We start from the raw sequence: 11,221 nt of genomic DNA, 5'->3' as shown, positions 1-11,221 counted from the left end.
ACATGATATGCCGTCATATTCAACAATCAAAGCTTTTAATGAAAGCTGTGATGTCACCAAGAAAATTTTACAAGAAGGATGACCTGTAAATAAAAAATAATCAGCATCTCTACATACTTTGTTCACAATACTTGGCCAGTTTGACTGTCTATATGCCAGTAGATATATTTAGAGTTTGCATTAGTTTGTCTGTATAATCTGTATCACACACCATAAACTTGAAAGGTGGATATGAAAGTTTTGTCCTTCACGGTGCACAGTGGCTGTGGTCAGCATGGATTCACAGTGGTAACAGTGGATTTAGATACTGACAAGATTTCACAGTGGGAGTGAAAAATCAAACCTGCCATAAAGTCTTCTGAAAGCACCTGGTCGGCCTAAGCCATCTTTCTGCTGTCACTCTGTATGCTCTTTATGTTCTTAACAGTTACAACTTTTGCCAGAATATGGTTAAATACACACTACATTACATTTGTTTGGCAAATGGTTTTGTTGAAAGCAGCTTGCATTTGTTTTACCCCTCACACATACACAAATAGGGACAAATTTGGGGTTCAATGTGTTACTCAAGGATATGTAAACATGCGGACAGGAGGAGCTGGTGATTGAATCGTTTACCCTACAATTGGAGGATGTCATTCCCCTAAACTACGCTGCTTTCAGTTCAGTCGTAACAGGCCCTGTTGACTTTGTGAGCTGAAGCCAGATGCATAAACCTCTGTGTAGATTCATGCTTGAAACTCTGTATGCACAAAGACAGGATGATTCCCATTCTATTCATCAGCGTCATAAAGCCCCATGTACACCTTGTTCTGTTTTGTATATGTCAGTCATCGTGGAACTGGGCACATGTGTACATGCCTCATTTCCACTCCCAAAGCTCACCATACTATACATTGATGTTTAGAGATGCTCTTACAACATGCATTTGTGTATTGTACACAAAACATCTCATGCAGAGAGTTACACTAAGGTTGTGCACGAAGACTGATACAGATGTTGTGCATTTAGTCATGTTCTGTAGAAAATTTTGCGTGTTTGGAACATGGCTAACATATGGATAAGTAGGACAGAATGCTGCAGGAGAGTTTGGGAAAGTTTACATTGTTTTAAAACTGTATTACTACCATGAAAACTTGCTTATCTTTCAGAATCCATTGTTGTCAACATTAGTCAAACTGCTGCTTTGTTCTGTGATGGATGAAAACTTTTACAGCCACCTCTCAGGCCTAGAAAGGGGGAGGGTTTGATGCTCAAAAGATACATTTTGGTGGGAGTACCACTTAAAGTTAAGTGTTTGTGTTATACATTGACTACTGGACAAACAATGTATGTGGTTCATTATGCAGTTTCATATATTTAGTGGTGTTATCATGTTGCAGTGTCTTTATTTTCATAAATTCATATCAAAAATCCCTTTGCAACAACACTGTAAAAACACTGCAAAAAATGTTGGCTCATTTCCTGCATGTTCACTAAATGTCCTCCCCTCCTAACAGCCAAACAGCTCATCCTTTTGCGTGTGTGTGTGTGTGAGAAAGAGAGAGGCGCTTCCTTATCTGTGAACTCAGATGTGTCACTTGCTATGTCGGAGAAGGGTGGAAACGCAGAGTGCCTCAGGACATTGTAACAAAGTCCCTTGTGCCACCAGCCCCCCCGACACAATTACCCACTCATGTCTAATTGGCATTTGAGGCTTCTCTGCTTGATCGACCATGGCCACATCAGCATGAAGTGGCAGGGCAGCGTTTGCCAAGCTGTGACTTAACTGGTATCACGCTTTGTTACTCTTCTAGCTGCTTACATAATTTGCTGATGTAAATTTACTCTGCCTAATTAACATCGTCAGCCTCTCATTTAATCTGAACAGACACGGGATGCATCCGGTCCCTGGTGCTACTGTCCGTTTTGCTGACTTCTGAGCGGCAGCGCACAGGCCTGTCTGTTGGCTGCGGCGCTGGAGTTTATGTGACTTGGTTGAATAAATCCATTACTCAGTATAAACACAACTCAGTCTTGGCATGTTGAGTTGAGAGGAGGGGTTGGGCACGAAACTAACTTTCCAGAAGTGCCCGCGAATTAAAAAATTAAGTTCATCTCAGTCGTTGGTTGATTGAAACTGAGCAGTTAACTTGAGAATGGTTTAGACGGTGGTGCATGGACACCAATCTGACTGACAGGCTCGCTGTTGAGAAGAGCTTTGTGATATTTGAGGTGACTGCACTACAGACAAATAATCACACTCCCAATTAGAGTCCCTTTCTCTACTTTATGGTCTTTGTGATGCTTAATGGCCTGTTCCCACAGAACTGTCTCTGGATGCCTGCATAGTCATCATTATCCAACCAGATCTCCTGTGTTAATAAATGACAAGCGTCTGGAATATTGATTTGTTAACCTTCAAAGAGGCGCCATCCAGTGCAGACGGCGGAATTATTTGAATTTAACAAATGTAGGGGCATATGCTCAGAGAGTCGGGTGTGTGTGCGGTTGTGTTTGTCCACATATACGGATTGATCCTGCATTGTGAGATTTTGAACTGCTTTTACGGTTATTTCAAACCCTACCAGGGCAGAGACATTAACCTCTTCTAAGTACAGTACCATAATTCTGTGGTGGACGCCCAGTGATTGGATCGTACAAACAGTGGTTGATGCTGAAGCAGGGGCTGCAGCTGGAGAGAGCTGGCCTGATGTGTACCAAGCCACCTACTCATTCAGCCAGTCAGGATATTAGATCAGACTGGTGGTTTGTGATGGTGGCAGGGTCAGTGAGCATCTCATTCGCATACCCCCCAACCCCCAACCCCGCTCCCTCCCATTGCTGCTCACCCATTTGCTTCTCTGCCGCAGTGCAGGGTAATCAGGACAGTGACACTTTATGAGAGAGGACGACAAAAGGATTTACACACAAAGCCTGCCAGAGGAGTATATCTCATTTGCCTCCAGAGTTTGAACCTGAGTGCATAAGCACAAAAGTTTAGTTCAGCCTAATTGTTTCCAGTCATTTGCATCAGATGATTCAGTCGCTGACTCACTCATAATTAATTTAGATTTTGATTATTTTTTCATTTGCTATAAGCATGGCAGAGAAATGTCACAGCTTTTAATTTTATCTTTCCAAATAATGCCTACTTTCTTGGCTACGTGCATTTTTACAATTTCAAATAGTTTTAAATAATAGTCCTGACAGCGAGTGCTCTTCTTAAATTGGTCTTTTGCACTAACTCATGCTAATTCATAGCAACAATTGACCTGAAAATACCAGCACTGACTTACCCCAGTCAACCACAAAGAGACAAAGAAGAAGTCAAACTGTGGTGTGACACAGTCGAGGGATTCTAGGTTGCATTTCTTTCCTAAAAATGGCAGCTCTGGTTTTGTGTGTGTGCAGTCTGCTTATTGCTAAGTAGAAAAGGTTAAGAATATGTATTGGGACATCGGTGGCAATCTGGGAGAGTGAGTCTGAAATTAGAGGTGAAAGTATTAAATATTGATAACTCCTCTCTGTGTCCATTGCTAGCCCATTTATTATTCATTCTACCTTGAAGGTAGCATGCAAGATGACCCCTTTTCATTCAGGCCTTTGCCTGCTAAGTCCTGCTCTCATAAGTTGTGATTCTGTGTGGCTCCACTGACATTTTGCTCCAGTTCAGCTGCTGTGGAGACACTATTCAGATTTGTGTACATTTTATTGCGTTTTCTCCTGACTTTCAAATAATGTTCATACTGTATACCTCAGGTGTGTGTCTATTAGGGATGGGGTAATAATCAATACAGCATAGTATTGCGATTTTGCTTGGCCATATTGTATCGATACATGGATGCTAAGTGTCAGTGTTTTTTTTATAATAAATATTACAAGTACAGATTAAACTCTTTGCAGCCTTCAAGAATAATAGAATCAGTCGTGTTTTCAGTAATACATTTTGCAGCAATGACAATGATTTAAGTGAGATAAACAGACTGAAAACTTCTTATCGTAATAAATAAAAACAGATGTATACAACATTTCCCTTTTGAGGACAGTTGAAAAAATGAATTGCAATATATCACAGTGTACATTATCACATACTCAGCATATCACAAAGCATATTAAGTTGCACAAATATTGTGTTGTGACCTGAGTATTGTGATTATATTGTATTATGGGGCCTCCGGTGATTGTCTGTCAGTGTCTATCAGGGCCTGTCCAGTGTGTCTCTGTGATTAAGTGTCAGAGAGTCCAATAAAATGCCATTTTTAATGCCTCAGTATGTGTATGAGAGTAGGGTTTTATTTAATTTTAAAAAATGAATAAGCTTCAATAAGTGTAATTTGTTAGACTCTAATTTGTATTGGCTAAGGTGGGTCTCTTTTAAAATTATAATCCGCAGCACGATCAAGGTTATATGTTGACTTATCCATACACACAGAATTATTTCAGATTTCCAGCAACTCTCCCAAATGATTCATATTTCATAGGGGGCATATTTGCCAGTGCTTCTTTGAAGATCTGTGCAGAGCTTCTGCTCAGACTTTGGTCAGTAATAAATAGGAATTCCCCCGAGGGTACAGCTCATAGGTGCTGTTTATGTTGACCAATGGAACCACAGCCTGCAAACCGGAGGAGTAGCGCTGTCGGGATTGAAGCAGGTGGGTTCTGGGCTTCAAAGACCAAAAGATAATCTGCCGAAAAAATCTAAAGCCAGGCTCTGAAATGTGCTGAACATCTACGAGCTTCTGCTCACAAAGACACGAGGCTCATCATGTGGTTCGAGCCAGCCCAGGAATGCTTTGATGCTGCTGATCCCCTAACTTTTGTTAGTTTATTTGACTGAGTTTTTATGTATAATATGTATTCCAAATGCCAGCTCTTCTTTAAAGAACTTAAAGGAAATCCTGGAGAAATAACCTTGGAGTTGAGGGCTTGTGGCAAAGCATCAGCTGATTCAAAGGCTCAGCTGCAAAGTCTTCCATAACACAGAGGGAAAAGTGCCAGGTCAATCGCTGGATAAATTGTAGCAAAAAATGGTACCACATAAGCGGAAGAGATTTTTTTTATCGGGCTTATATCTTTTTTAATTTTCTGAGGGGAATGATAATGTAGAAATATTGATCGGCTTATTTTGATACCTTTTTAGAATTATTTGACGACATGCTGTGAAGTTTTTAGTGAAGTTTCACACTTGAACAACTTTTGATAGCAGTGGATGAAATTAAGCATTTTTCACACTGATGTGTTGTAGAGATATTAAATAGCCAGTGTAATTAAGGTGTGATGAGTAATGCCGTTAAATAAAGCATGCTGTATGATGTTTTTCTGGCTTAAGGACTCTCAACACAGAAAAGAATAAGTAATGTATATACAGCATTTAGTATTTATCACAGGCTTAAACTTTGTAAATGTAGGTCAGTGTGCTTCAGGAGAGAACCATTTTATTTGCTGTACAATTGATGTTTCTTCCAGAGGAGGTGGAAATTAACCAATATATTTAACTCAGCATGTGTTCAGTATAGAGGCAAAAAGCAGCAGAGGCTTTCCTGTGACTGATATTCATCCTGAGACACTTGGAAAAAGCAGAGACTTGTATGGTCATCCATCCAGATCCACTCTTCTTCACTCACCGTTCCTAACCTTCTCCCTTTTGGCAGCACTAAGATGAACATGTGCTGCATTTTTCAAGTTTATTTGAATCGAAGCTGCAGACATCCAATTTTTATCACCTACAAGGTGAAGATTCAGAGAGGGCCTCAAAATATGGAAGTACATTTCTGCTCAGTTCCAGTATATTCACATCTATCTGGAGTGCTGGCAATATTAAAAAGCGCAGCAAATTTGGTCTTCTGACTGAGCATTTTGAATTTGGACCATCTGTGACCCATTAAATTATATAAAATCCCCAGTTTTTTCATATGCATGCTGGGTTAAAAACTGCTAATAAATCTTTGCTGGGGTAATACAAGGAGGAGAGAGAGCACTGTTTGTATACTGTAGGTGATTTCGACTGGAAATTGCTCTGCTCACATGATTATAGAGGCAGAATGGAGAGAACTAAAGCTGAAGCAGGGAGAGGGGGAAATAAGTTGATTTTATTTCCCCCTTGTTATTTAGCAACATTTTAGAAGTAGACCTGCCTCTTATGTAACCATGTGGGCTGAGGTTTGCTGCATGTGTACACTTCTTGTGCCGTGCAGTCATCTACACTCCTTGACAATATGAATTATTGTCTTTCTTTTTCTTGTCCAGGCAACAGCTTTCATTTTTTTTGGTAAGGTGGACTATCTTAAGTGGTCTTCAAATGGAAACAGAATAACATGAAATAGATTGAAAGTAATGAAGGAAATGGCCTCCAAGGCTCCATCTTAGTTTATAAAAGAGGTTTTTTTGTGGAGAGTGATTGTGTTCTCTTTGCCTGCAGAGGGGGATGTTGCCCTGGACATGAGCTCATGTCCTGTGTTTAAGGAAGCGGTACGCTCACTACCTGCACTGACTTTTCCCCTCACATCTGCTTAATGTTTTTGTATGCAGGTCTAAAGCATTTCATTATACAATGAAAACCTGCTTGTTTTGATGCTGTTTTCCTTCTAAGTGGCTCTTTCTCTTCAGTTTACACATTCAGCAGCTCACTAACATGCATCAGATCTCGTGATTGTCTGTCTCTGTTCACTTAATTGTATTGTTCTAGATACAGTACTGTTTGTATAAGATCTGCACATTTTGCTCTGCACTCACAAAGACAAATTACAGTTTAAAGTTGAGTGTAATTTTGTAATTTGCCAGAACATTAAACAGAGCTTTTAAAAGACTAAGACTGATTTACCAGATTTCACTTGGTCTAAAAATGTGCAGGTAAAAAGCCACTCAGCAGAGTGTTGTGTGAAACCAGGCCATAAATATGAGAAATAGTTGAGATTGAAGAATAGGCTACGGAGGTGGGAGATGAGATAGCGGCGGTTCAGATGGCCCCCCTCCTGGTGCCGGCCGTCAGAAGGAACGAAGTAGCCATTTTGTGGCGAGTGCGGTGGTGCGGTAGAGATGAGATGGTTAACACCCTTCTGCAGTATAGCCACCCTCCTCTCTCTCCCTCTAATTTTCTCTCTCTCCCTCTTTTTTTCCCTCGTTCGTTCGCTCAGTCGACTATGAAGACACTTCATCTTCCCTGACAGTATGACCACTGCTGCATGTTCTGATGCGTTCAGCATACCTTCATTGCATCATAAATAAATCAGAGAAATGACTTTTTCTTTCTCTTTCCCTCACATGTTCCTTTATCTCTCCCTCTTCTGCGCCTGTTATCTCGAGGAGTCGCTGGAAAACGGGAAATGGTGTGCTGGTGGATTTCCTGTGCGCTCCCCTCTTCCAGTGTTCTTACTGCATGTGCATGATCATCACCCTCCAATCCCCTTTTACATTATCTGAAAGGAAAGAAATTATTTTTGCTCCATAATGATATTCAGTTTTTGTTATGACGTTATCTGCTTTAATTTTAATTTAAATGTCATGGATGTGAGGGATTTTCTTAATTAATGTGCATGGGGGGATGCAAAATACAAACTTGTATAATAGAAACAAAGTAGTGTCATTTTTCCCTTTCTGAAAGGGAGCTCGGGGGTTGCATTGTGACATAGGGGCTATACAAATAAACTTGACATGCTTTGTTATTCGTGCTGGAACCAAAAAACACACACCAACACACAAGCACATTTGTGGGGCTGTAGATTACATGAGCAGGCGGGGTAGGGATGGGTGGATGGAGGAGAAGGGGGATGCAGAGAAAGATTGTCAAGAACCACTCCCTCCCTCCCCCCCCTACTGACTCCCAGTTACCCAGTCCCTCCACCTCTTCCTGTAATCTCCACTCCTCCACGGGTAGTCTCAAACCTTGTGTTCGTCCACCACCAACCAATTACCTGGCAACCCTGCCCTTATCCCCAGCACAGGCGTGATGCTGCTGCATGATGGGGTTTTTGTATATTGAATTCCATCTCCTGGTGAGATAAAGGGTGTAGGAACAGGGCTCTGCCGCTGTGCTAGATAAGTGTTTCTCACAAACCGTTCCTCGCCGCTTCTTCTGACACTGATTGTGGAGAAAAGAGACATTGGGGATGGCAGGGGGGGAGAAGGCGTGGGGGTGGAGGGTTGTTGCAGTGAGATGGGACCCAATTTCAGTATTATTTTCCTCTTGTTTTTAATTTGTTATAAAGCAGCTCCCAGAGAGAAGTTGGATCCAGCTCCTAAACGCTTTCCTCTTTCATATTTGTAAAGTCGTGTCACTATTGAGATCAATATTCAAATAGCACGAGAATATTTTCTCTGGCATCTCTTCTTCTCATTGTAGACTTACCAAACACCAGATATTACTCCGTGGATCGATAGTTTATCTTCATTTAGGGTGGCTGTTCAATCTGCAGAGGTGACAGTTATGGGTTGAGCAGCTCTGTGGAGTATCAGCTTTTATTCAGCTTCATCCCTTCCCTCTCAGTCCTATTTGTAAGCTGTCCTGAGAAGTGTCCCTTGGTACCTGTGGCCTGAGCCAGGCCCATCTATCTGTCTTTGTCTGGCCCACTGCAGGGAACCACACACTCATTGGTTGTCCCGGGGAACAATGTAAGTGATGGACCACCGTTCATACATCAAACCTGCAAGGCATTTGACAGTGCAGGACAGAAACATTGAAAATAATGACCACAGCAATATGTATCAGAGGTTAAAAATAGAGTGCCGCAGAGAAGTGCTGGCAAAGTTGAGGCTGAGAGCTCTTCAGTGTGACCCACCCAACCCCGGCCCTCCCACTGTTTTAGAGGTTAATGGAAGCTGCCTTGAGCGCAGAAGAAAAGATGTTTCCAGTTAGCCAGAAAGACTGATATTCAACTACTTGGACACTAATATGCTCCAATTGAATTTCTCCCTTTGTCAGAGGGGAGTCTGTCCTGCTGCGGACCCTCCCTCACAGCTGTGCCCTTGCCTCTCTCTCCGCTCAACCAGCACTGAGCCAAGCCCCAAAGGTCAAGTGTGAGGGGTCAAGTTTAACCTGAAACCAGACAGAGTAAGAGGGAGGGGGGAGGTGGCTGGGGTCACTTCTGCGCAGCATATTGCTCAGCACCAGTGTGCATGTTTCCGTTTATCAGCGTGCGGCTTTATCTGTTGTATGTTTGTCATTCGATGTGTATGTGTCCGGTTGTAAATTGAGGACGTTCTGGGACCTGACTGCTCAAGCCACATTATGAGGGGGGTCAGAAATGTGCACAAGAACAACTATATGTACTGCATCTGTGAATGCATCTACAGTGATTGTCTACAAAGTCAAATCTGTTTTGTATGTGCCTGACAAGTTTTGTGTACTCCCCTTGTCTGGCAATATGGCAGTGTTTTTTTTAATACTTTTTGCAGATTAAATCAAATAGTTGGCATGCTGGAAACAAAATCTGATCTCAAGTGGTTAAGAGAGACACATTCTAATGCTCTGTGTGAACTAAAATCAGTCTCAACTGTATGTACACACACACACACACACACACACAGAGTTAATATCTGGACACATGATACCAGATCTGAGCAGGGCCAGCCTACAAGGCTATCCTATTGATTTCACATGTTACATTACAGTGTGTTTGTATTGCTGTCCTGTTTTAATTTGGTAAATAGCTCGTAGATCTTGAATGTGTTCATGTACATAAACATGTCTCTCTCACTCACTTTCTCTTCGACACACACACACACACACACACACACACACACACACACACACACACACACACACACACACAGCATGAGTCGGCCCACACCTGGAACAGATAAAGAGTCTTTCATGTTTGCAGGGCTATCCTGAGGTCAGCGAGGGCTGGTGTTGAGAGCTAGTTTTACTAGGAGTGAGTGGGGCTGGAGAAGAAATGAAAAGAAACCATATATATCCAGGTGTTGCAGAGTTAAGGAAGTTTTATTAGTCTACAATTCCTTCCTTGATTTCCTCCCCCACCACTACAGAGATACCCCCTTGGCATCATACCTTGCCCATCTATTGCACAGTTGTCTTTCGAGCAAGAAGATGGATAATAGTCTGCTTGGTGCCTTTTGAATTATCAACAGTACGGCACATAGATAAAAGTCTATGTTTTTGTCAAGCTGCCGTTTCAATCTTGTTTCAGGCATTTATGGAAGAGTGAGTGCTTTTTGTTGATTCCTCCTCCGAGTATTAACTTCTACTATATTAACCTCTATCCTCAAGGCTTTTGCCTGTCAGTTACTTTGATATGATACAGACCACCATAAAAGATGTTTCTGAGCTACAAACTCTCTTACACCCATAAACATACACAGAAAAACAATGAACAAAATATGCACAGCAAACAGCAGCACACATAGCTTACAGTAAACTGTATCCTGTGTCCTCTTACATGTGGATTTTATTTTACTCTTGTGTATCCTAAACATATTGATAGAGGATTTCTGTAAACTCCATGTTTGAATATAATCATTAATGTCTACCTAAGCCCATTTTTGTGATATTACTTTTGACATTTTCTGAGGTCTCTGCCTCTCCAAAACAAACGGACGAGGTGATTTAAACCAGTAAAAGCACTGAATAAAGCAGTTTCATGTTGCAAATCATTGTTTCTCCGATGCTGTTAGGCATGCTGGAGATAGGCGGATGTGTGCTCACCTTTTATTCTCATATAACTTAAGATCCAGACATTCATGAGGTTTTTACCTGAAGCCGAGTTATCCGCAGAAGTCTCTTGTTCTCCAAAACAAATGGACCTAGTGATTTAAACCATAAAAACACTGAATAAAGCAGTTTCACGTTAACAAAAGCAGTGTTTTTTTTCGATGCTGCCTGTCAGAGAGAGAGGCTGCTAAGTACAATGTCCAATGCGAAAAAGCAAATGACCCTGTCTAGAGCCAGTGTTTGGTTCGTCCGTTCTGGTCCAATATAGAAACATGGTGGTGCAACATGGTCATCTCTGTAAATGAGGACCCACTCCCTATGTATGTATAAATGGCTCGTTTTAACGTAATGAAAACACAATGATTCTTATTTTTAGGTGATTATACACTAAAGAAAACATACTTACTGTATTATATTCCATTTCTGCCAATAGATCCACCCAAATCCTTCCTTCTGGACCTTTAAAATGAAACAAGCAGCAGTCTACAGCATTGTTACAGAAATGTCCTTGTTTCAAATCCAGCCAGGGACTCACAGTATTTCACATGTCAAGACCTTCTTTCTTTTACAGTT

Source organism: Epinephelus lanceolatus, chromosome 2 (assembly GCF_041903045.1).
Source record: "Epinephelus lanceolatus isolate andai-2023 chromosome 2, ASM4190304v1, whole genome shotgun sequence".
Lineage (NCBI taxonomy): Eukaryota > Metazoa > Chordata > Actinopteri > Perciformes > Serranidae > Epinephelus > Epinephelus lanceolatus.
Note: the sequence above shows the minus strand (reverse complement) of the source record.